Source organism: Meriones unguiculatus, chromosome 3 (assembly GCF_030254825.1).
Source record: "Meriones unguiculatus strain TT.TT164.6M chromosome 3, Bangor_MerUng_6.1, whole genome shotgun sequence".
In the NCBI taxonomy this organism is placed as follows: Eukaryota; Metazoa; Chordata; class Mammalia; order Rodentia; family Muridae; genus Meriones; species Meriones unguiculatus.
The window spans coordinates 71,186,247-71,213,297 of NC_083351.1; the positions used below are offsets into that span (position 1 = coordinate 71,186,247).

Consider the following 27,051-nt stretch of genomic DNA (forward strand, 5'->3'; position numbering starts at 1 on the left):
AGAGAGAGAGAGAGAGAGAGAGAGAGAATGAGGAAGAGGAGCTGGTTAGATGCTTAAGCCATTAAGAGCATTCACTGCTCTTGCCAACAACACAGGTTCTTTTCCCACCCACACTGGGCAGCTCAGCCAGCAGATGATGCCCTTTCTGACATCTAAGGCACTGCAGCAAGGTAGTACACATACACATATTCAGCCACACATACATACACATAACATAGGGCAAATTTTTAGACAATGAGGAAAGGCTCATAGATTAAGGGCGTTTGTTGCACCCACATGGCAGCTCATGAACATCTCTAAGTCTAGTTCTTCAGTTTCATGCCATCTTCTGTCCTCTGTGGGCACCAGGCACATGCATACATGTAGGCAAAACACTTACACACATAAAAAACAATCCAAAAATTAAAAATGGGAGAAAGCCAGGCATGGTGGCATATGCCTATAATCCCAGCACTTGGGAGACAGAAGCAGGTGGATCTCTGCGAGTTTGAGGCCAACATGGCCTAGGACAGCCAAGGCTACACAGAGGAATCCTGTCTTGAAGGGGGAAAAAAAAAAGGAAAAAATTTAGTGTTGCTATCCTGACCAATAAATTAGTTTAAACAAAACAAAGTTCAGTGGAGGAAGGTTTTCTTATGCAGTAGACTGTCGTTGACCTCTCTAGCTATAGAAATCTGAAAGAGAAACACCTTGCAGAGGGAAGCAGTGACCAGGAAACACACAAATCAGCCATTAGACCAGGCAACAAACATGCTAACTAATATACATAACCACACTGCCTCCTCATCATAATTATAAATGTTATTAAGTGTCTACTAAAAATGCTGCTTGTAGATTTATCCTATGTCCTCTACTTTATTTCTCAAAACATATAATACAGAATGTGATTAGTAGAAAATATAATGCTATGGTAATTTAAAATAGTTAATGTTTTCAAAATGCAGCCAGGAGCAGTAACTCACATCTGTAGTCTGAGGAGGGTTAAGGCCAGTCTGACTACCTACTCAAAGATGTCTCACACAATATAAACAATTACAAGCAAAAGGCAAAATAAGAACACTAACAGAAAAAACAAAATGAACTTTCTGTTGTTGCTGTTTTGTTTTGTTTTTTGAGACAGGGTTTCTCTGTGTAGCCTTGGCTATCTTGGTCACTTTGTAGATCAGGCTGTCCTCAAACTCACAGAGATCCACCTGCCTCTGCCTCCCAAGTGCTGGGATTACAAGCATGTACCACCACGCCCAGCTCAAAGTGAACTTTTAACCATAGTCATCTTTGGAAGTGTCTTTGACTTCCTTATTTTTTTCATTTCGTTAACACTTTTTATGTCCATTTAATTTCCCAGTCCTACAGAAATATTTTTACTTTTACTATAATGGAGTGGCGTAAAAGGAACTTTTATTCTCGTTTCAGTTGTTGTCTTGGAAACTTACTGCCTCGTCTGCTAAGCTAGCCCTAGTCCTGAAAGCTTCTAACCAGATCCAGCTCTTTTATGCGCTTGCTGAGGATCTAAAACTCTCAACTGCACAGCTTGCATGACAAGCATTTTATACACAGAGCCATTCCCCCAACCCCTGTGAAATGTTTTTCTGAAAATCATATATATTAATAAACTTAAATAAGCCAAGATCCTTAGTTTTCAAGACAAAAATTCTTTAAAATAAAATTAAGATGAATTGCCAACGGAATTTCTTTGATACTCTTTAACAACTAATAAAGCATTCCATCACATATAAAAGGCTAAGGCTAAATTTCAGTCTAAAAGCAAAGTTAGTATATGTACTTTGTCTAGTTTATTTTAATTAAGTTATATTTTATTTTTATGTGTATGTGTCTAAGTGTATGTCTGTGCACTACAGGCAAGCAGGGGTCCTCCAAGGTCAGAAGAGGTGCTGGATCCCCTGGAACTGGAGTTACAGACAGTTGTGGTCTGTCATATTGGTGGTGGGAACTGAATTTGAAAGCATACCCAGTGTGCTTAACCACTGAGCCACCTCGGCAACCCCTACTTTTTTTTTTTAAACTTTCAAATTACATTTGTTTGTGTGTCTGTGTGCAGTTGCCACAGTACATGAATGGAGGTCAAAGAGCAACCTATGGAGCAAATTCTCTCCATCCAGCATGTGAGTCTCAGAAATTCAATTCAGTTACCTATTGAGCCATCTCATCAGCTCATTACATATACTTTGAAGAACCCAATAATAAAAATGCTAGCAGGAAAATACAAATAACCTTTTAAAGTATTAGAAAGAAGTCAAACTGAAAATTTCTCCCATAAAATGCTGAAATTTTGGCTAAATTTATTTGAAAAATACTTTCCTGAAAATACCAACACAATTGGCAAATCTGACAACTGGTCTGTGGGTTAATTAACTTAGCACATCTACAGAATCAATTCCTAGGAAAAAAACTGTTATCAAAAATATGCAAATATGTAAATTTTTTTTAGTTTTGACAGTGTCAGAGTATTAAAAAAAAAACTACAGCAATCTACATTCTCAGTAAAGCCAATTTAATCCTTTATATGTAAGCACTGTAATTTTGAATGTTTGAATATTTACAATTTGAGGGTAAATAAATGTTGTAATGGTAAAGTTCCTTTAAAAATAAATTATGAAAAGATATAAGAAATATTTATATAATAAAGGTCCAAAGTATAAAAACTGTCTTTAAAATACTAAGAATGATCTAAAAACAAGTTTATATTTTGAAAAGTCAAAATAGCATGAAAATAATAGATAGGTGTTTATTTCAAGGTTTTTGAATTTAAGAATTCTTTTTGGAGATTTTCTCTGGAGTTATTATTATGGTGATTTTCTGTGGCAAAAAGTTCTAGTAGCTTAAGAATGAAGAATCCGAGCTCTTTGTAATACCCAGGCCTCTGATTTCCTGTCACCGGCCCACCCAGTTTTCTGGGCCAAAACGGGACCATAATCTTTGCTTCAGCATTCTCCACCGCCTTCTAAATCTGGTCATTACATCCCACAGACTTCATTTCATCAAGAAATCTCTTTTGGTCTCCATTTCAACTGGATTACAAATATAAGACTGAAAGCAATCTATATTGACTCTTACTATCTCTCTGCTCTAGAATTCACATATTGTACAGTTGTCTAATTCTCTTTAAATGAAAACTTGTCAAAGTGATCACACATACTATTAACTATTTAGTCAAAAAGAATACTGACTCTGATTTACTCTGACTGTGAAATTTTGTATTTCTAATAAATTCCTGTGATGCCCATGGTTTAAAATACATTCAAGTCACTCTTCATATTAAGAACCTTTAAACAGGGGCTGGAGAGATGGTTCCGGTTAGGAGCACTGACTAGGGTTTATAGTCTTACAACTACTGTAATTCCAGTCCTGACCCAGTGATCTTCTGCCCTCCACCGGCACCAGGTACACAGATAATGCACAGTCATACATGCAGACAAAACATCTACACACAAAAAAGCAATAAATGGGGGAAAAAAAACCTTTAAACTGGTACTTTATTCTGCTCAAATTTAAATTCTTTCTAGAAGTTTTAGGAAAGTATCTTCCTTTTACTGCCTAATCCCACTGCCTCAAAGAATGTCCTCACTCTCATTGCTGGCTGTACATGTTCATTTTGGTTGTGTAGTCGTCTTGTTATGTGTTCCTTGGGTTTGCTTAAACTTCCTTTTCCACTCATCCAAGTATTCTCTTTCACAACTCTAAACAAATTAATCTTGTTTGTATTCTTTGACTACTAGTTTTCTGAATTTCAACAGTATTCTCCATTGCGGCTCTGATGTCTGCTGTTTTATGCTATTAGAACCACTGCACAAAAGCATTTCTATGGTATCCCATGAAATGCCTTAAGGATACAGATTTCTCTCTCACTTATTTCCCAAAATTATGCTTAATGTGTAGTTCATACCCGCAGGTAAGTACATTACTTTAAGTACAGCACTCAGGAAGCAGAGGCAGGTGGATCTCTTTGAGTTTGAGGCCAGCCTGATCTAGACAGCAAGTTCCAGGCTGGTCAAAAGCTACATAGTGAGACTCTGTCTCAAAAAACAAAATAAAAAAGATGCAATTATTCAGGGCTGGTAATATACGTTAGTAAAGCAGCACCTGCCTGGCACATACAAGACCCTGGGCTTAATCCCAGGTACTACTCAAACCAAACCAAACCAAACCACAGAGAGAGAGAGAAGTACACACCTCTGAACAAAAGAGAAAAAGAAGGGCAACTTCCTGATCTTGGCAAAGAACAGCTAAAAAAAAAAAGAAAAAAACAGCTAACAAGCTAACATCAAATTTTAAAAAACAGTATCTTTTCCTCCTAAACTTGAGTTCAGAGACAGCTGTTCTCACCAGTCTTATTCAACAGCTATGGAATGCCACACAATAAAGAACAGGAAATAAAAAGCAAACCAAACTGGGAAATTTTTTTCATATAGTCCTTATTTGCAGATGATTTAACTATTTAGCTAGAAAAAAAAAAATCCAGTGTATTAAGTACATTCAAGGAGGACACAAGATGCAATATCAATGTACAAAAATTAAGCACATTTCTATACCCTAACCACAACAAACAAAAACATGTTTTTATATTGCTCAGAGAAACTGAAGTCTATGTGATGGCTATTCGTCACTGTCAGCTTGCCTGAACTTGTAAGCACTTAGGAGCCACAGTCTGGTTATGTCTGTGCTGGTGCTCCCAACTGAGAAGACCCATCCTGCATCTGAGCAGCACCATACCGTGAGCACATTATTAGGGTGTCCACCTTAAGGGAAAGGGATGCAAAGAGTACCAGTATTCATCACTTTGCTTCTAACTAGACACAGTATGACCAGCCCCATCAAACTCCTGCTATCATTCCTTTCCTGGATCAACTATATCCCTTAAACTGTGAGCTGAAATACGCCCCTCCTTCCTAGGTTGCTCTTGTCAGGAATTTGTCACAGCAATAAAGTGCACCGAGTGTGGTTCAGGCCTGTACTCCACCTACTTGGGAAGTCTAGGGTAGGAGGATCACAAAGAGGATCAAGGCCAGTGTATATATCTCACCAAGAGCCCACCATGAAAATTAAGAAAGCAAGTATTAACAAAAAGCTTCAGATATGGCTCAATGGTAGAGTGCATGCCTGTACCTGTGAGGAACTTGGCTATATATGATTTAGTATGATAAATAAAGAATTTAAATAACTCAAGAGCCTTACCATGCTTACTGACAAGAAGACCTAACACAGTAAAGACACTAATCATCCCCAAATTTAGCTACAGGAATAATGAAATTCCTAGAAAAAAATAAATAAAAAGAAAAGCTTTTGCAGATACAGATAAGGCTTATAATAAAATTTATATAGGAAGGGAAATCCTAGGAGACCTAGAGCAGTTTTGTAAAATCAATCCGGGTGAAAAATTACTCTTCCCAATGTTAAGGCTTACAACACAATGTGGTACTGATGGAGAAAGAGAGATACAGACTGGTGGCACACAGTAGAAACCCCAGAAAAAAAAAATCTGCTCAACTGACTTTTCACAACTTTACCCAAGCAAGTCAATGGAGGAAAGAAAGCTTTTATACCAACTGATGCTGGAGTAATGATGCTGGGGTGTGCAATCTTCCTACTCAGAAGTATCAAATTACATCACCTTGAAACAGACCACACATTTAAACGTAAGTAAGGTGGTGACGCATGCCTATAATCTTAATACTTAGGAAGTTCAAGGCCAGGATGTGTAACATCACCCTTCCCACCACCACACACAAAAGAAATAAATCTACACCTCTGGCCCTTCTAACCCCCATTAACTTACAACGGTGCTTGGAAGATATAAGTCTAAATTACAAAAGCAATCTACAGAGTCAATGCAATTTCCATCAAAATACCAACACAATTCTTTTCAGACCTTGAAAAAACAATTCTTAATTTCATATGGAATAACAAGAAACCAAGAATAGCTAGAACAATCCCGTACAATAACAGATCTTCTGGAGGTATCTCCATCTCTGATTTCAAGCTGTACTATAGAGCAACAGTAATAAAAACAGCATGGTACTGGCATAGAAAGAGATTGGTAGAATAATGGAATCGAATAGAAGATCCAGAAATAAACCCACACACCTACAGATACTTGATTTTTGACAAAGAAGACAAAACCATAAAATGGAAAAAAGACAGCATCTTCAACAAATGGTGCTGGTCTAACTGGATGTCTACATGTAGAAAAATGCAAATAGATCCATTATTTATCACCTTGAACAAAACTAAAGACCAAGTGTATAAAAGACCTCAACATAACACCAGACACACTAAACTGGTTAGAAAAAAAAAAAAGTGGGGAAGAGCCTTGAACTCATTGGCACAGGAGATAACTTCCTGAACAGAACATTGACACCTCATGAAACTGAAATGCTTCTGTAAAGCAAAGGACACTGTCATCAGAACAAAACAACAGCCTACAGATTGGGATCTTCACCAACCCTATATCTGACAGAGGGCTAATATCCTGAATCTATCAAGAACTTAAGAAGTTAAACACCAACAAACCAAGTAATCCAATTAAAAAATCGGTACAGAGCTAAACAGAGAATTCTCAATAGAGGAATATCAAATGGCAGAGAAACAATTAAGTCCTTAGTCATCAGGGAAATGCAAATCAAAACAACCCTGAGATTTCACCTTACAGCCATCAGAATGGCTAAGATCAAAAACTCAAGTGACAACACATGCTGGAGAGGATGTAGAGAAAGGGGAACCCTCCTCCACTGCTGGTGGGAATGTAAACTTGTACAACCCCTTTGGAAATCAATCTGGCGCTTTCTCAGAAAATTAGGGACAGTGCTACCTCAAGATTCAGCTATGCCACTCATAGACATATATCCAAAAGATGTTCAATATACAACAAGGACATTTACTCAACCATGTTCGTAGCAGCTCTATTTGTAACTACCTAGATGTCCCTCAAAAGAGGAATGGATACAGAGATTGTTGTACATTTACACAATGGAATACTACTCACCTATTAAAAACAAGGAAATCATGAAATCTGTAGGCACATAGTGGGAACTAGAACAGATCATCTTGAGCAATGATCCAAAAACAAAGACACATATGGTATGTACTCACTTATAAGTGGGTATTAGCCACATAATAGAGGATAAACATACTAAAATCTATATTTCTAAAGAAGCTAAACAACAAAGAAGACCCTAGGGAAGATGTTCAATCTTCATTCAGAAGATCAAATGCGATAGACATCGGAAGCAGAAGACAGGGAACAGGACAGAAGCCTACCACAGACGGCCTCTGAAAGACTCTTCTGATCAAGGTATCAAGTAGAGGCTGAGACTCATAGCCAAACTTTGGGCAGAGTGCAGGGAATCTTAGGAAAGAAAGGGGAGACAGAAAGACCTGGAGGGAACAGGAGCTCCAAAATGAGACCAACAGAGCCATAAAAACTGAGCCAGGGGGAGCCCTAAAGAGAATGATAATGCCAACCAAGAACAATGCATGGAGAGGACCTAAAACCCCGACTCAGATGTAGCCCATAGATTCAGTCTCCAAGTGGGGTTCCCTAGTAAGGGGAGCAGGGACTTTCTTTGGCATGAACTCAGTGGCTGGCTCTCTGATCACCTCCCCCTGAGGGGGGAGCAGCCTTGCCAGGCCACAGAGGAAGACAATGCAACCAGTCCAGATGAGACCTGATAGGCTAGGGTCAAATAGAAGAGGATGAGAACCTCCCCTATCAGTGAACTAGGGGAGGGGCGTGGGGGAGAAGAGGGAGGGAGGGTGAGCATGGGAGGAGATGAAGGAGGGGGCCACAGCTGGAATACAACTTGAATAAATTGTAATAAATGTTAATTATAAGAAGAAAAAGAAAAAGTCTTAATTACAAAAGGAAGATTTGTGCTGCATCAAAACTTAAATTTTTCATGAAAAAAAAATTTAATATAATACGAGGATAGAAGCCAGAGTCTTGCACATGCTAGACAAGCATTCCACCATTAAGCAGGGCTAAAAACCCCTAGTTCCCAGATTTAAAGTGTATACTAGGGCTGCAGAGATGGCTCAGAGAGTAAAAGCACTGGCTGCTCTTCCAATGATCCTGAGTTCAATTCCCAGTAACTACATGGTGACTCACAACCATATATGAGATCTGGTGCCCTCTTCTTGCCTGCGGGTGTAAATGCAGACAGAACACTGTACACCATAATAAATAAATCTTAAATAAATAGATAGATAAATAAATAAAGTGTATGCTAGGGCTGGGAAGTCACCATTTGCCAGTACTCAGGAGATAAAGGCAAGCAGAGCTCTGAGTTCAAGGCCAGCCTTGTCTACAGGACAGCCAGGGCTATTTAAAATAAACAAACAAAAATATCTAAAGAGAGAGAGAGAAAACTTTTGCTCTGTCAATAACACTAAAGAGGATGAAGAAATATTAGAAACTGGGTAAAACATTTGCAAACTACTTTTTTTGTATATGATACAGGATCTCATTCTATAGCCTAGACTGGCCTTGAACTCACTGTACAGCCTCAAACTGCCTCGAACTGAAAACTTTTTTTTTTTGCCTCAGTCTCTTGAGTACTAACATTATAGGTGTAAGTGAAAACTAATTTTTTGTATCTATAATTATTTATATCTACGATATAAAAAGAATGTGCAAAACTCAACAGGAAAAAGTCAATCCAATTGGAAAACAGTGCAATTGTGGAAAAAATTTTTTTTGCAAAGGCCAGTAAGTACACAGAAAAATGTCTCCTGGGTTTGTGGGGCATGCATTCTCGTAACATTCTGGAGGTAAGAAGAGTGTGAATTCAAGGCTAGCCTGAGTGAGAACACAGACTTCCCAAAACAAAACATTTCAGTGTCTTTAGCTACAGAGGATCTAACACCACAGTAAAATACAATTACATACCTATTAGAATGTCTACAGTAAGAATAGTGATGAAATGTCTTAGTGTCTTTTCCTATTACTGTGATAAAATAACCTAACAAAAGTTATTTAAAGGAGACTGGGCTTGTTTAAACTCAGTTTAATATACAGCCCCATAAGGTGAAGTAGTCAAGGCAGCAAAAGCTTGAACCAGCAGGTCACACTTTTGTCTGTTCCTAGTTAAAAGAGGAATGCAAACAATGCTGCTCAGCTCCCCTGTTCTCCTTATACAGTCCAGGGTCCAAGCCAGGGCAAGGTACCAACAAAGTATGGGTCTATCCACCTCAACAAAAGCATAACCAAAGGCCCTTCTCCCAGAGATTCTAGATTCTGTCAAAATGACAATTAACACTAACCATCAAAAACAACAGAGAAACCAACAAGTACAGAGATAATCTACAAAATGAGATAAAATGTGTAAACTATAAAGCTGTTGAAGACTTAGTATGTAGAATATGTAAGGACCTCAAGATAAGAAAGTCAATTAAAATCAACAAGAGACATAGAATAATATCACTAATCACACAGAGTTGGGTACATAGCTCAGGGTAGAGTATTTGCCCAGGATGCACATATCTCTGGGTTCAATCCTTAGCATCTCAAGAAACCAGGTGTGTTAGTGCATGCATGTAATCCCAGCATAAGAGGTGGAGTTACAATGATCAGAATTCCAAGGCCAACTTAATTTACAAAGCAAGTTCCAGGCAAGCCTGAGAAACAGGAGATCATATCATCATCATCTTCTTCATCATCATCTATAGCTAAGCTGGTCTTTGCTACTTTGTGAGTGCTTTTTCCTATCCTTCATTTTTTCCTGGAGCGACCAACAACCACCCACCCCGCCTCTTGGGGCTCTCGTATTTATATGCCCTCTAACAAGTTCCCAAAGTTCTAAATGTCACACAACCACAGAAACTATCTGTAGCTGGCAAAACCATGCCTCTGCTAGAGGACGATGTAAATCATAGTCAAGTTGCTGTGGACAGTCTAAAGGAGCCTCACATTAGTACACCTGGGATTAAAATGAAAGCACATTCTTATATTTCTGTATTTTTTAAAGAAACCAAAATTCCAGAATTCTTAAAAATGTCACTACATCCCCCTTCCCTTCTGTTTTACAACATTGTGCTGTGTGTAGCAGGAAATTATAAACAGAGACAGTTTCAATGAAATAAGGGCTTTTTAGCAGTGGCCAAGGTTTTCCTGCCCAATTCTAATTTTTGCCAATTTTGATGGTATCCACAGCTTTTTATTTCCTGTGTAAATACAAGCAAATCCATGTCCCCAATGTAAAACTTTTGCTAGCTTCCACTCTAATATTAACACATCCTTATATAGTATATAGGTTGATTTAATTCCAGTTGTTCCCCCCCCCCATAACCTAGTGTTTCTTGGATGCTGCTGTTCCTTTTTCATTAACATTCAAAAACTTAAGGTTAGCAAAACAAAATTTAAGGTTATCTAGTCTATCCATGGGTGGGGAGGGTCTTTATTCCTTTCTGTTTTATAAGCATTTCCTTTAAGGGGCGATTAGATCTTTCTACAACTGTTTGCCCTGTGTTTGGACAACTGGCACAGCCTAGGGTTGTTTTTGATGACCTATGTCAATACCTTCCTCAGGAGCATCTACCATTTCTCCCCTTACTTCATTATGAGCTGTCTCTAAGATTGCAGGAATATTAATCTGAGTACCCCACTATTGTAAAAGATCCCTTCCCCAGAAACTTCTGGGCATGTCAGTCACATAAGGCTTTAACTTTCCTACCTTCCAGTCCCACACATTTATTTTTAATTCAGTGCACACTTTCTTTTATCTGAGATAACTTTCCAACTCCTAAAATCGGTATAAACATTTGAAGTGGCCATTTTGAATCCCAAGATTTTGGGGAAATAATAGTTATATCAGCTCCTGTATCCACTAAACCTATTTTAATATCATTTACTTGCAAATTTAATTTTGGCCTCTGGTCATTAACAATTGTTTGCCAGAATACATTTTCCAGTACTTCCAAATTCTCCTGTTCTTTCTACTGGAGCGGCTTTGCCTTTGATGTACGAAAACAGTGGCAACTGAGCAATCCTATCACCTATGTTAAATTGCAACTCTCTTTTTACATAGGCCATAATTTTAATTTCTCCTTTGAAATATATAATTCTCGGATGCACAATGAATCCACTCCACCTCAAGATATTCCCTACTGTCCTAGAGGGCAGAGGACCATAAACTCCATGTGCTATTTTATAACACTGAATTTTGGGGGACAGAGTAAGATTTTTAACCCATGGCCAAGTCTAGAGCTGTGCTACCTGCAGCAGCGTGCATTAAATCTGCAGTGCCACATGTTACTCCTTGGCTGAAATAGCTTGTCATTTTTGCTGTGGGTCACTGAGTCAGGCCCCAAAGGCCATTTCCTGGTGCTAAGAAATTACCTTGACTATCTCTTTTGAAGCTGCATTCCTGAACCCAATGGCAGTCTTTGCCACATGGCACACACACACACACACACACACACACACACACACACAACACCCCTGAGAAGCGTAGGTGTTCTTTCTGTTTGAAATTTAGGAAAGCCACTACCCTTAGAAACAGCTCACTTTTCTGATGCAAAGTACTGCATTTCTAACAGTTAATGCACCTGGCATTTTGAGATCTTAGGTTTTTGGTTTGGTCGGTCTCTTTGCAAGTGACCATATTTACCACAATTGAAGCACCAGGCATTTTGTTATCAGAGACGTCTAGCTGCAGTTTGACCTATAAGCATGGTACAAATCAAAACCCTGTTGTATCCACTCAACCACAGGTGTGGCCTTTGCCTTTAATGGCCTAAAAACCTTTTCGCATTCCATATTTCCATTTTCAAATGCCAAGGTCTCAATTAGAACTTATCTGATATGGCTTTGTTCACAGCTGAGACTAATTTTTGTAAAACATCAGTGAAGGCTTCTCCATAGCCTTGTATAATCTTTGTAAACAAGGTGGACTTTTTCCCAGGCTCCTCAACTTGTCCCAACCTCTTAAAGCCACTAAGCAACACTGTTCTATAGTAGCATCATCAAACTGAATCTGTTCTTATTTATCATAGTTCTACCCTTCACCCAGCAACTGATCTTTTACTATATTCATTCCCCTTACCCTATTTCACTCTTCAATATAGGGAGCTTCTTCTCTCTACCATGTGAACCACTGAAGCTGCAGACCGGCCTCTAGTACACCTGTTACTAGTCCCTTCTTCCAGTCTTGGGGAATAATTCTATTTTGAGTAACCCAGTTCTTTAGAATCTGTTTCACATTAAGGCAAGTGCATACCACATGAAAACACAGCCTCTTTAAAATGCCTTAAATCTATCATTTTTATAGGATACCATCCTATCTTGTCATAACCTTGTTTCACACAATTAGCAGGCATATACAGTACAAATATAAAGAAAGCTGATGGTGATCCCATAACCCCAGGCCACCCCTCCTCTAACTCTGATGGTACAGTTGGTTCAGATTAACCCCTTTTCTCAAAATGAGTGTTTCATCAGATCGTTCTACTACTTTTTCAGCTTTTCTCTGACCTGACCACCCTCCACCACAGTTTCTTTCCCTCCTTCCTCCTGCAGGAAACTACCACTCTCTTGCTCAGTTACCAGGACTGAGGCTTTCTGTTCTCTTTTCCAGTGATCCTCACTTCCCAAGTGCTTCCATCGCCACCCAAAACCTCTCCAGTTGCACTGCCAATTCTGCAACTTTGTCAGAAAAAAAGGAAGTAGAGTGACCCCTTTTGTTTTCCCATTGACATCATTTGTTTGTTTGTTTGTTTCTCAGGCCCCTCCACTTCCACCCAAAGTTTTCTCAACTGCTTAGCCGTTCTTCCAACCTTTTTTGAAACAGAATATAAAAAGAAGAAGAAAAACAAACAAACAAAAAACAGAAAATCTCTTCTGGGAGCAAATCAAGGTATATCTCAACAGTAGTAGCCACAATAAATTTTTTGCTGGAGTCTTGAAAAAAAATATCCATTCCTTCAACCCTTGCCATTTTTTCTACAGCATCTGAAATCAAATTTCTCACTCTGCCTAGCCCTACATCTGGGTGCCACTTGTTGCTTGGCTTTTACTACTTTGTGGGTTCTTCTTAAGTCCACCCTTTCTACCATTTCTTCTCAACCCTAATCATTTCAAGATTCATATGAATGTTTTCTCATATTTCTCACTGTGTACTGTTGTTCTTTTCAGTAGTTAAGAACAATTTTTTTTTTCTAAATTATATTTGAACTCAGAGGTCAGCATCCTTGGTTCTAGTACTAAGACAAAAAAGATGAACTCAGAAACTTTTAACTTTAAATTCCTTCATTAAATTTCTTCCAGGTATGGCTGGAGAGATGGCTCGGTTCTTAAGAGTACATACTGCTCTTTCAGAGTACCTGAATTCAGTTCTCAGTACCCACACTGGCCAGCTCTTGACCACCTGTATGTAACTCCAGCTTCCTCTCCTGGTCTCCATGAGCACCTTCATACACAGAATAATTTTAGGTAAAGCTGTGACGTAGTGGTGGGTACCTTTAATCCCAGCACTTAGGAGGGAGCTCTCTGAGTTCAAGAACACCCTGGTGAACAGAGGGCCTTCAGGACCTCTAGGACTATACAGAAAAACCAAAAATGAGGAAAAGGAGGTGAAGGAGGAGGAAGGGAGGGAAGAAAAATAGGAAGGGGAATGATGAGGAGAAGAAAGAAGAGGGAGGAGGAAGAAAAGAAGAAAGTGTTTTCCAGACAGAGGCAGCAGCCAGAGAAAAGGCTCTAAGCCTTTTTTTTTTAATTCGCCATTGCCTTATCCTCTTTTCAATAGTGTATGATAACAATAGCTAGTACTTACCAAATATTACCACACATGATCCACAAAAACATGCACATTTTTAAAACTTAAATCATTTAAACCTCACAAGTCTGTAAAATAAGCATTTTTTTAAAAAATATTTTTAGAGTTGCCTATTTTTTTTTTAACACTACAAATGTTTTAGCTGCACATATGTATATGCACATGTGTGTCTGGTGCCCGAGGAGATTAAAAGAGGACATTGGACGCCCTAGAAATGGAGTTATAGTCAGCTGTGAACTACCATATGATGCTGGGAACCAAATCAAGGTCCACTGTAAGAGCAGCAGGTGCTCTTACACACTGAGGTATCTGTAATGAAAGTTTTGTTTTCTTTACGTTACATAAACATATTTTTGTTATAATCATTAAGTATGGGATTTTAGTCTGTCCACAGCTGATAACTGCTTCCTGTAGGGAAGTAGGCTTTGTCAGCTGGTTAGTTGAATTATGAGGACTTTTAGGGGTATAAATATGATAGCCCAGAGGACGAAGGCACAGTGGCTTGGATAAGGCAGAGGTAGGACTGCTTGCTGGTTTGCTGGTTTTCTAGATATCCTGATGGCTGAGTGGTACTGCCCCAAAATAATACTATGACCTTACCAAGCAGGAAGAAATAAAGAGGGCTATGTCCTCTTTCCCTTCCAACTTTCTTGTTTCCCTTCCTGGGGTCAGGGGACCTGGAAGGGAGGTATAAGCATTAAGGAACTCCCAAATAAAGTAGCATTTAAAAATTAGTGCCTATAGCTATCTCTCCAGGCCCAGGTGCTCCTTGTTTAAAAGTATTCATTTATTTTTTTGTGAGATAAGTGAATACATGACACAGTGAATGCATTAACTACATTACAGTTCAACTTGCAGAAGTTGATTCTTTCCTTCCACCATGTGGGTTCCAAGGATTGAACTCAGTTAGTTCATCAAGCCTGGCAGCTAGATGGCCCTTTACCCACTGGACTACCTCAAATGACCCCCTTCCATTTGTAAAAATGGAAAAACAAAAACAAAGAGATTAAGTAATCTCCCTAAGATCACATAATTAACAAGGAGCAGGGTACTGAACCACCATGTGTACTATGAAACCAATTTTTGTACTTAGGAACCTAAGAACATTCAGTACAAACTGCTTTACATTTCTCTTCTTCAAAAATAGAAACTCTTCAGGTACAGACATTACTATGAGTACTATTCAAATTTGCTTTCTTACCATTTTCATAACTGAATCTTTCCCACAGTACGCATTACTACCTCCTTACCCTCCTGACAATCTCATCTATCTTCATTCCCAATCTACTGAAGTTCTTCAGCGGCCTGTGGTCATTGCATCACCAAATAAAAGGATTAGTTGTCTAGTCTCATTCTCTTTGAATTGTGTTGGATTATGACAACCTTTTTCCTCCTTCTTGAAACTTCTCCAGTTCTCTAGAGCAACAGTATTCTGAATCTTCCTATTCAGATCTCTGACTTCTCTCAGGGAAAACATTAATCTCTTCCTTTTCCGCTCAAGACTTCATTCAACCTCTCCATCTTCCTTCTAGCTCTTCAACTTTTTTTTTACCTATACCTCTGAAAAGAACCCTAAAAATTGCACCTTTGTCTCATTTTCTTTTGTGAATTACAATTACTACAGATTGGCCAGGGACCTGCTATACAGCTAGGCTGGCCTTGAAGTCACAATCTTCCTTGCCTTAACCTCACTAGTGCTTACATAACAGGCCTGCATCACCTCACCAGCCCTCAGTCTCTTCTAAAGTTCATTTAACTTATAGAAATTGAGGGCTTACTATCAGATTCTATTTAGGTCTCTTGATAAAACAATGAACAAAACAGAAAATAAAACTTCTGTCCATACACTGTCAAGTAATTCTGTTCCACAATGACTCTCAAAATGGTATTGCGGGACTGGGGTTGTAGCTCAGTGGTAGAAAGCATGTGTGAAACCCTTTGTTCAATCTCCAAAATTGGAGGAAAAAAAAATTTCCACTGAATAATATTTTATATACTCCCAACTTAACAAAAAGAATAATGATGCCATCCATCAACCACAACTACATATTGCTGCCTTAGTTCAAAACACTTAATAATCACTTTCCATCTTATCTATCCAATTTTTTTTCTATTACTCCCCGATTCAAAAGAATACCAGCAAGACAGTCTTATGCGTATACCTCAAACATACTGCCTGTATTTCCATTTGCCAGAATAGCTACTGGAAACGTATGTTCAGCTCAAAACAAAACAAGTGTATTGAATACAAAGACAACTTCAAAATTGAAAGTTTGTTGATTCTTTCAAATGTATTCTAACAGCAAACCATTATCCAGGGCTTACTATGTACCAAACACCATTCAAATATATTACCTCATTTATTGTACAAAATAACCTTAGTGGTTTTTTAATAACCTTAGGTATTTTGTTTTGTTTTGTTCCAAGACAGGGTTTCTCTGTGTAGCTTTGACTATCCTGGTCTCACTTTGTAGACCAGGCTGATCTCAAACTCAGAGACCTGCCTGCCTCTGCCTCCACACTGGGATTACAGTGCTGGGATTACTGGCGTGTGCCACCACATCCAGCTCATTCATATTAGATAGATAGATAGATAGATAGATAGATAGATAGATAGATAGCTGAACTGGTCATGGAGAAGCACCAGAAAACAAAATCAGTGCCTTCTCACCCATGGTGTCCGCCATGCCAAACAGTAAAAAAGATTATAACCCTGAGAGAGGGAAACGCCTGACATGCAAATGCAATGAACTCAATGAAGTTGCCCAGAGAGCATACAGGCATGTAGCAGAGGAAAAGCAGGAAGCATGTGCAGGCCCAGCCTCAGGCACTGCAAGTCCCAAAGAACAAAAGATGGGTGGCCAGAAAACCCAGCAGCCTTGGAGGGGACAATAATCTAAGAGGCCATCATCCTTCAAGGTCTCCAACAAAGGACAGCATGTCAGCCCTAGGTCGTCTTATATATGATACAATTGAGATTCAGACAAATAACTGTCCTAGGTTAGGAAGTGAACTGTAAGTGGTAGAACAAAGATTCACACTATCTGATTCTACCCTGAATAGTGCACCTACCTGAAGAAACAATGAATAAAAAAAGTTCAAAGTTCCTATTGAAAACTACAGGCTAGCTGAATACAATATTAAAAAATTTTAAAAATTAGCTCAGGGCTGGGAAGACAGCTCGAAGTTAAGAGTTCTAGATGTTCTTCCAGAGGATCCCAATTCAATTCCCATCACCTACATGGCAGTTCACAACCAGTCTCAGGAAATATGAGCCCTCCTCTGGCCTCTGCAGGCACCAGCATACACACAGTACACAATACACATACAGGTGAACCCCTATACTATATCATCTAAGACTGGGCATGGTGGCACACCTTTATTTACAGCACTGGGAAGGCAGAGGCAGGTGGTGCCTCTGTCAGCTCAAGACTAGCCTGGTCTATATAATGAGTTTCAAGCTAGCCAGGGCTAGATAATGAGAACCTTGCTTTAAAACAAAACAAAAATAAAAATCATCTAAGTTAGTCTTTTACTGCAAATACTTAAAACCAGTATTTTCTTTAGTATTATGACAGGTTTTAAATTTTTTTCAAATATTTTGTTTTTACTTATAAGAGTGTGTATGTGTGTGTGAAAAAGAGAGATAGAAAGAGGGAGGGAGAGAGAGGGTGAGAGAGAGAAAGAGAAAATGAATAGAGTCCAGAAGTCATCTGACACAAACACTGGGAACCTAACAGCTCCTCTGGAAGAGCAGGAAATGCTTTTATCCACTGAGCCATCTCTCCTGCTCCACATTGCAAATTTTTAAAATTACTTTGTTTTTCTTCTTTTGGTACAGGGTCACTCTCTATAGGTTTATAGATCAGGATGGCTTCACACTTGTGACAGTCCTCCTGCCTCTGCCTCCTGATGGCTGGGTTACAAGAAGCATGACCTAACACTCCTGGTTCTAGAATTCAGTAATATGTAATAAAAACCGCAGTCTAGGGCTGGGGATATAGCTCACTGGTAGAACACAAGATCAGTGCATGTGAGGAATCTCCAGTATCAAAATGAAAAAAGAAAAGAACACAATAATAATCCTCAAGAGTCTCTTGCTGCCTTAAAATTATTAGTAAGGAAAACAATGATGCCTGAGTCCTCACTGCTAATGTGAGATAAGTTTTTGAACAGACAAATGCTTCCCCGATATCAACCTGCCTATCCTGCAAAATGCCAGGGTATAGCAATCTGCCCAATGCCTATATACTTAAAAATAACAGACAAGTCAAAGGCATGCAGGGATGGCTAAGAGTAATTCCTGCTCTTTCAGAAGATCCAAGTTTGACTTTAGCATGCATGTCAGGTGTCTCAAAACCATCTGTAACTCCAGCTCTAAGCTTTCCAGTGCTCCCCCTCCTCCCTGCCTGTGCAAACACCCACATATATGGCAAAAGCACACACAAACATACACAGAGAAAAAGATTCTCCTGCAAAAATTCTATTTTAAAATCCAAAATTAACACATTAAAATCCCTGGTTAAAAAATAAAAATCCCCAAAGAGAAGGCAAATAGTTTGTGTTTAACAACTATGACCAGATAAATAAAAGTTAAAAAAAAAAAAAAAAAGGCCAAAACAGTTCTACCAGCTAGACACGGGAGCACATGCCTACAATACTAGCATAGTGAAAACTGAAGTAGCATGTTTAAAGCCAGCCTGGGCTATATACAGGAAGACTCTGTCACAAAAAAGCAAAACTGGAAACAATGACAAGATAGAAGCTGACACATTATAAAAATGAAGGAGTTCTAAGGATAGGGGACATGTCAAGCAGATTATAGGTTGCATATTCCTGAAATACTTGGAGAAAATGTGTTTTAGAGTTCAGATTTGGGAGAGATTCTAGAAAATATGCATATGCATAAGACAGGTTCAAAACTGAGACGAGTACACAACTATATGAAAGCCACATTTATATTTCAGATATACCTTAACCTTACAGACTTGATGTCCTAAGATAAACATTTAGTTTCAGTCTGTGTGCCTCGACTATGGTCTGTAACGTGAGGGCAGGTGTGGAACTCTCCACTGCGGCTATCACATTAGTATGCCAGTTCCAGATTAGGAACATTTTGGAATTTGAAGCTCAGGTTGACCAACGTGTATTTCTCAATAATGTGCTAGATTACATCTTGGGTTTTTTTCATTATTAATATTACACAAATGCTATAACACTTGTAGAATTAAGGTAGATCCTAACTTTTACAACACAAGGAAAAAAAAAAGCTGGTAAAAGTGTAAATTTAAAATTCTAAGCACCTTGGGCTTCAGACAGTTTCAGCCTTGACTGTGAGAATCTTTGAGATCTACAAATTAAATACAGCATAAGAATATTTTAGATATTAAATGAAGCAAGAAATAAAAGTAAATATAATCATTATTCTTCTATCATTTACAAAGCTAAAACAAAGTGAGGGTGGTGGAGAGATGGCTCAGCGGTTAAGAGCACTGGCTAGTCTTGCAGAGGTCCGGAGTTCAATTCCCAGCACCCACACAGTAGATCACAGCCACCTGTAACTCTTGTTCCAGAACTCTTGTTCTGATACTGAATTCTGACCTCTACAAAGGGATCAGGTACACACTTGCTGAACAAATTACATGTAAGACAAAACAGTCACACAATAAAACAAAGATATAAAATTTAAAAATAAATAAACAAATAAATAGCACAAAATGAGTTGGGCATGGTAACACACACCTTAATCCCAATACTTGGGAGATGGATGCAGGAAGATCAGGCATTCAAGGGTTATCCTCTGCTACAAAGTAATTTTTTAGGAGTTGGCAAAATGGCTCAGTAGGTAAAGACATTTGCTACTACACCTGATGACCTGAGTTTGACCCCTGGAATCCAAATGATAGAAGGAAAAGACTGACTCCCAAAAGCTGTTCTCTGAACCTCATATACACCTCATGAAATGCAAATACTCAAACAAGTCCACAATAAATAAATAGTTAAAAAATCAAAGTGATTTTCAGGCTAGCCTGAATGCATAAGATACTGTCTCCAGAAAGAAGGAAAATGCAAAGGGCTGGGGAACACAAGTTCAATAGTGCAGCACTTGCTAGCCTGAGCAAGACAAGGTGGAAGGCAGAGGGGGGGAGAAACTTAAAATGTGAAAAGTTCCTTCACAAAATGAAGTATGCTGTTTAGAAATATGCAGTATTTGAAGTTAGCTTAATGAGGGTGAAGAAACTGATGAAAAGAAAATACCTTCAAGGGTCTCAGAACAGCAACAACACCTGCATGAGCACACACACACACACAGATTTTTAAAAGTCTGTGAGCACTGGCCTGTGTTCATGTATATGTGCACATGTGCATGTACATGCGGAAGCCAAAGATGGACATCAGGCATCTTCTTCAGTCACTCCCTAACTTACCCACTGAGTCACAGTTTCTTACTGAACTTGGTGCTCAGGGATTTAGAAAACTCCACAGATACTCCTTTCTCTGCCTTCTCAGAGCTGGGGTTACAGGTGCCCAGCATGCTCAGCATTTGTGGGGAGTGGAGGGAAAGGAGAAGGAGGATTGGTTGGTTTCAAGTATGTGTCAGAGATCCAAACTGAAGTCCTAATGCTTATACAGCAAGCACTTTACCAACTGAGCCATCTTCCCGGGCCCCCAATATTACTTTTGATAAAACACATCAAAGTAAATTAAAGAATAAATTTTCATTTTTAATGTCTTAAATTTCTTAAGAAATTTTCATTTCTTAATCTTATTCCCTGTCTTCCTGACCATAAAATCCTATTCATCCTTAAGTTGAAGCCTTCAATATTTAATGGCCTTATTCATCAGAATTTTCTGCCATTCTTTTGGCCTCATCAAGCCATCATTAAACTTTAAAGCTATCCAATAATATTTCCCGAGTTTAATTATCCAAATATAAGCCATCTTGTATTCTTATCTGTACCAATGAACACATAGAAGCAGATGAGACAAAAGTTCTCATTGTAAACAGTGAGCAAGCACTGTGGCATACACTTGTAACCCCAATACTGCAGGAGACACAGGCAGAATGAACACACTTTGTAGCTCTACAAAGCTACAAAGGGCCCCAGAGGGGGAGATTTTAATTTTTACTATCTTAATGTTTGTTTTCCTCACTATTTCCCAGTGGATGAACATATAAATCACTTTAAAAAACTGAATTTAAGGTTATTTAAGTAATCATGTATCACTTCCTTTCCAAAGACCTGCTTCTATATTAGCTACATTTATATTGGCCTACAGTCCCAGCACACCAGCCTAGGTAACACAAGACTCAATGGGCAGGTGAGGGAGTGGCCTTGTGTTAAAAATTGCAGCTTATTATAAAAGACAAGTAGAACATTTCTTAGTCCAATGTTCTAATCTAAGCATGGTATAACTTTGGGACTTAAGAGGCTGAAGAAAAGAGACTACAGGGACAGGAGGGATGGCTCTGCTGTTTACTGCCCTTGCAGAGGACCTAAACTCAGCTACAAATATCTACATCAGGAGGCCATAAACACCTGTAACTCCAGCTCTAAGCTTTCCAGTGCTCCCCCTCCTCCCTGCCTGTGCAGACACCCACATATATGGCAAAAGCACACACAAACATACACAGAGAAAAAGATTCTCCTGCAAAAATTCTATTTTAAAATCCAAAATTAACACATTAAAATCCCTGGTTAAAAAATAAAAATCCCCAAAGAGAAGGCAAATAGTTTGTGTTTAACAACTATGACCAGATAAATAAAAGTTAAAAAAAAAAAAAAGGGGGGAGCACATGCCTACAATTCTAGCATAGTGAAGACTGAAGCAGCATGTTTCAACTCCCTCTTTGAACTCCCTCATAGAACTCCCTCTTCTGTCCTCTATAGGTTCCTACAAACACTTAGCACATATACATACACACACATCTACACATTAAAATAAATCTTAAAAAAATAGACTTAATTCACTGCGAAATCCTGCAGAATTTCTACCTTCATACTTTAATGTTCCTCAGAAGAGCTTTTCAACTGGTCTTTAATATTTCAAACAAAACTCAGCTGTTAACCCCAAATTATTCTGCACAGTACTGAAAGAACAATTAACCTTTCTAAAAAAATACCACCATGTAACTCCTGACCCTTACCACATTTTCTTTTTTGGAAGGGGGGGACTTCTTCAATGCTTCCCACATTGAATTCAACTTTAATGCTTCATAAACCAACTCTATTTTACTTATATACAATAATTTGCTACAATTCCCCAGATTAACACTTTCTTCCAGAAAAATCCAACATCTTACATTCCCCTCACATCATGTCACCAAGCTCATGCTTCCACGCCGCACACAGATAGTGTGGAATATTCCTTGGAGATACTCTGAAGATACAAAGAGTTCATATTCTTTATTTACGTCCTACTTTCTTCAGAAAGCCTCCCCCCACAACTCTGATGTGAAGACAAGGGACTGGAATTTATATATTATATACATTATTTGCATACTGAATTTTTTTCACAAGTCCAATTTTTTTAAAAAAGATTTAGGCTCAGAATATAGCTGAGTGGTAGAGTGCTTTCCCACTACATATAAGCTCTAAAGTCAAATCCCAGCTCCCTGGCCCTCATTAAAAAAAAAAAAAAAAAAAAAAAAAAACTTAATAGTCTTAACTTTATTTTAAATATACACAAAACACATTATAATACCTTTTTTCTGTTGTTGTTGTTTTGTTTTGTTTTTTTCTGTTGAGGATACTGGTGCAGGGAAATGGGTCTGGGGCAAACAAAAGATTTAGTTTAGAGCTGGGCATGGTGGTGCACACCTGTAATCCCAGCACTCTTAGAGGCAGAGGCAGGTCTCTGTGAGTTCCAGGCCAGCCTGGTCTACAAAGTGAGTCCAGGATAGCCAAGGCTACACAGAGAAACCCTGTCTCAAAAAACAAAGTTTCGTTTGGTTTTTTGAAGCAAGATCTCACTACTGAAGCCAAGTCAGCCGCCAAGTACTAACATTACAGGTCTATAGTACCATGCCTAGCTACAATTACTCTCACTCGAAAGAGTATGTGCATGTGTGCGTGTGTTGATGTTGAATTCATGATCACGCTGCTTCACTCCAAAATAGATAGGATTACAGACCTGTACCACCAGGCCTAGATTGTAAATTAACTTCTTTACCCAACAAATAACTAGATTTCCACTGACAGTAAAAGAAAGGTTTCTATACCCTGCTAGATAGAGGCCATCTGTGGAAGAAGGCTCCTGTCCTGTTCCTTGTCTTCTCCTACTTCCAATGTCTATCCTTTTTGCCCTTCTGAATGAGGATTAAGCATCTTTCCTAAGATCCTCCTTCTTGTTTAGCTTCTTCAGGAGTATAGATTTTAGTATGTTTATATTATATGTCTACTATCCACTTATAAGTGAATATATACCATGTGTGTCTTTCTGTTTCTGGGTTACTTCACTCAGGATGATCTTTTCTAGTTCCCACCTTTTCCCTACAAATTTCATGATTTCCTTGTTTTTAATTGTGCAGTATTCCATTGTATAAATGTACCACACTTTCTGTATCCATTCCTCCTGTCTCTGACAAGTACTCAGTGGTGGGCTCTCTGATCACCTCCCCCTGGGGGGGTGCAGCCTTGCCAGCAAACAGAGGAAGATGATAACAGCCAGCCCTAATGAGACCTGATAAGCTAGGGTCAGATAAAAGGGGAGGAGGTCCTCCCCTATCAGGGGACTAGGGAAAAGGCATAGAGGGAGAAGAAGGAGCGTGGGTGGGACTGGGAGGAGACATGGGAGGGGGCTGTGGCAGGGATACAAAGTGAATAAATTGTAGTAAATAAACATATAAGTAAAATTAAATTAAATAAAAAACAAAAAAGGTTTCTAGAAAGTAACCTGACAAGGAACTTGCAGCATCTTTATTCTTTTCTGTGAGTTAATGAAAGTAAATTGGAAAAATATATATCATCAGAATGTAAGAAATCTCTATGAAGAGCAAAATTAATCTTACCACCAAAGCAATACTGTCTCTATTTCACATTTTTATTCAATTTTGGCATCCACAAAATGGCCCAAACAATTGCTGAAGGTTTAAAAAAAAATCAGAAAAGAGTCATAAGTAAAATATGAAAAGCAGAAAAATTTTTTTAAATGGAGAAAAACCTGCTACAACCAAAGGTTCAATAACCTCAATCAGCCAGTGTCAATTCAGTAAATTCACAATCTAAAGACACCTGATGCCCTAACAGGAAATGAATAATATAGGTAATAAATTATCCAAAAATTACATCTTACCGAGAGACAGAAAAACATGCTTAAGAATCTCTGGATATTTGGCTTAGGCATGTATCTGTTACTGTTAGGGAACATTCCATCCCTTGGATATGCTAGCATATAGACACCATTCAAATTCAATCACTGCTTTTTCTACATCATGATTTGCTAATTTCTTCTACAGACAGTGATACAACACCTACTATTTTTAAGTAATGTTTTGTTTTGTTTGGTTTTGTTTTTTCAATTACATTGAGATTTTGAAGTTTAGCTTTGAGTTTCTCCCACCTTGATCTTTGTTTCATTTTTGAGACAGGGTCTCACTGTACAGCCCTAGCTGTCCTGGAACTTACTATGTAGACCAGGTTGACCTCAAACTTAGAGATCGCCTGCCTCTGCCTCCCAAATGGTGGACTAAAGGTATGTGCCACTATTCCTGGTATTTACCATTGTTATTTTACACTAGTTTTGCACAAGCCAATTTGATCACTTAACTTTCTAATTCCATTCCAAAACTGCCTAACTTCTTTAGAGATGAGCTTGTCAGTGACCATGCCAAACAAAAAAAAATTTTGAACAGATATCTAACACATATGCTGTGCAAGTAGCAAGGCTTACCCTAGTAACAACACTACCTATCATTTAATGCAAGTAAAGCTTGAAACAGAAGAACATTCTTATATAAACACCTTAAAAATGAAGAAGCCATCCTCACAAATATACTGAGACAAAGAAAAACATCTTGACTGCCTTATACTTGTGCATCTTTACTCTAGGTTTTCCTCTTCCAATAAAAAATTGTCATGCTATTAAATTACAATAATGAAGCTGCTAAATACTAATATATATGCTTCATAAGCACAAAGCCTGAAATGTGTTCCTTAGATGGAAAGACTAAACATTAAAGGGCCAAAAACAGTGCTGAAATTGTATATAAACAACTTTGTTTTGGGGGGGGGCAAACAAAGACACTTACCAAACTTAAAAGACCCAGGGTGGGAGAGGATGGGATATATGGCATTTTTACAAGTTTGAGAATCTGAGTTCTGTCCTCAAAACTCATTGGGCATTGTGTGCACTTGCAATTCCAGCTCTGACTAGGCAAAGACAGAAAGAATCCTGAGATTTAATGGAAAGCCAATCTATCCTAACTGCTGAGTTTCAAACCAATGAGAGTCTCCGTCCACACTCCTACAAAAGACACCTGAAGTTGTTCTCTGGCCTGCCCACACACAGGAACCTGTATGAACACACAAATGCACACAGACACAGAGACTCATTTTTTTTTTTAATTGTGAAAGAATAATGTAGAAGAACCCAAGATAACTACATTTGGGAAAGCTGGCATTTACTATACAATCTTTCAACTAAAAAAGCCTACAAAATGAGATTTAAAATGATTTGGAAATAAACTGTGTAAATACCCACAACTTGATCAAAGAAGTAGATTATGCTATCATGATTCATGAACTCTCAACTTTTGAGAAAGTTAGCAGGTTTCCTGCAACTTTCTTTTCGAGAATGGACATTTGTAGACCTTTCTTAATAACTGAGGGAACACAAAGTTTATAAAATGTTAGAATGTGTTACAAGTTTTATCTGATACATGCTATTCCAGTGGGATGAAAACCATTTACAAGCTCCATTTAGATTAAAAAATCCTTTGGGATATGTATGTAGTACATTCTAGTTATACTGTTTCTAGAACAGCAAAAACCTCTATAACCTATTTCCCTAATGTTTTCGTTTCAAAATCAACTGAGTTCACTATAACTTCTTCACAAAAAGCCAAGGCAATATTATAGGTAGCGACAGAACTACTTGAATTTTCAGGAGACTGAAGCTTTCACAAATTTAACCTAACTCACAGTCTACAAAAACAATAACACAGTTCACTCAAGAATTACTTACAGTCACACACACACACACACAAATCTTTAAAATGAAGAGCACAGCCTCATTTTAAAGGAGTAGAGAGGAAGAAAAAGAAACACTTCCAAAGCCAAACTGCTTAAATGAATTGTTTGCTTTCTCTTAAGACACAAAATCCTTTTTACAATAACACTCTCCTGAAAGCTACTGTCTAGCATTGCAGGAGGTTCCACAGTCCAGCCTAGTACCATACAAATAAATAAGTAAAACTCCCCTAGTGCTAAGAATTCATCCTTAGGCAATACCTTCTGTCCTTACGAAGTACTGAGTTGTCCAGTACTGGTTACATGGTCGCTCACTCCTGTAATTCCAGCCTAAGGAAGCTGAAGCAGGATGACTGTTCTATGCTTGAAGGCCAGCTTATTCTACATAGTCAGTTGCAGGACAGCCTGAGCTACAGTTAAGACCTTATTTCAGAACAACAAAAACAAAGTAATGGGTTGCAAACTATCCCTATATCCATTTAAAAGAAAAGTGACACGGATCATAAAACAGCTTTATTTTTTATTTTGCTGTTTGATTATCTCTCTTAATCCTAATCAAATTAAAAGTTTATCTATGCAACTTTCAGAAAAATTATATGGTGAGCCAACTTTAACTCATACTTAAAAATCTTATACAAACAATCTATTCATTTGAAAACTTCAACTATTCAATTTGGTAGAAAGAATTCTAAATTATCAAAGAAAGTCATTAAGTATAAAGCCACCATGTTGAAAATGCTACAAATAAAAACTACACAAAAATACTTATAAATTTTAGTTTACTTCCTCGTATCAATGTGTCAAAGAACTTTTTACATCTTCTCTAGACATCCTAAAGATCCCTAAGTAAATTCACTTTTATTTCAAAAGACTAGAAGCAAGAATTTGATGACCCCAGAGGAGAAGGAAAACTTAAGATATTAAGTAAGCAAATACCTTTATGACAGAAAAAAATGTATTAAAAATCATTCACCCTCTTCTACCAAACAGTCCTCTCAGAATTGCTGCTTACAATTCAGCCAAGTACAACTGCCAAGAGTACCCAGACAAAACTGTTCAGAGTGGCAAGCTTTCCA

At 38.2% G+C, this 27,051-nt stretch overlaps 1 protein-coding gene and 1 non-coding gene across 8 annotated transcripts in view; one reads left to right on the forward strand and one right to left on the reverse strand.

Moving 5' to 3' along the window:
- The window catches only part of Cnot4 (CCR4-NOT transcription complex subunit 4), a 107,217-nt gene that overhangs the window by 77,476 nt on the left and 2,690 nt on the right, over positions 1-27,051 (reverse strand). The gene's annotated exons all lie outside the window — the stretch shown is intronic.
- On the forward strand, positions 17,885-18,020 carry LOC132653381 (U12 minor spliceosomal RNA). Its single transcript, XR_009591136.1, has one exon. It is a non-coding gene; the product is annotated as a U12 minor spliceosomal RNA (small nuclear RNA).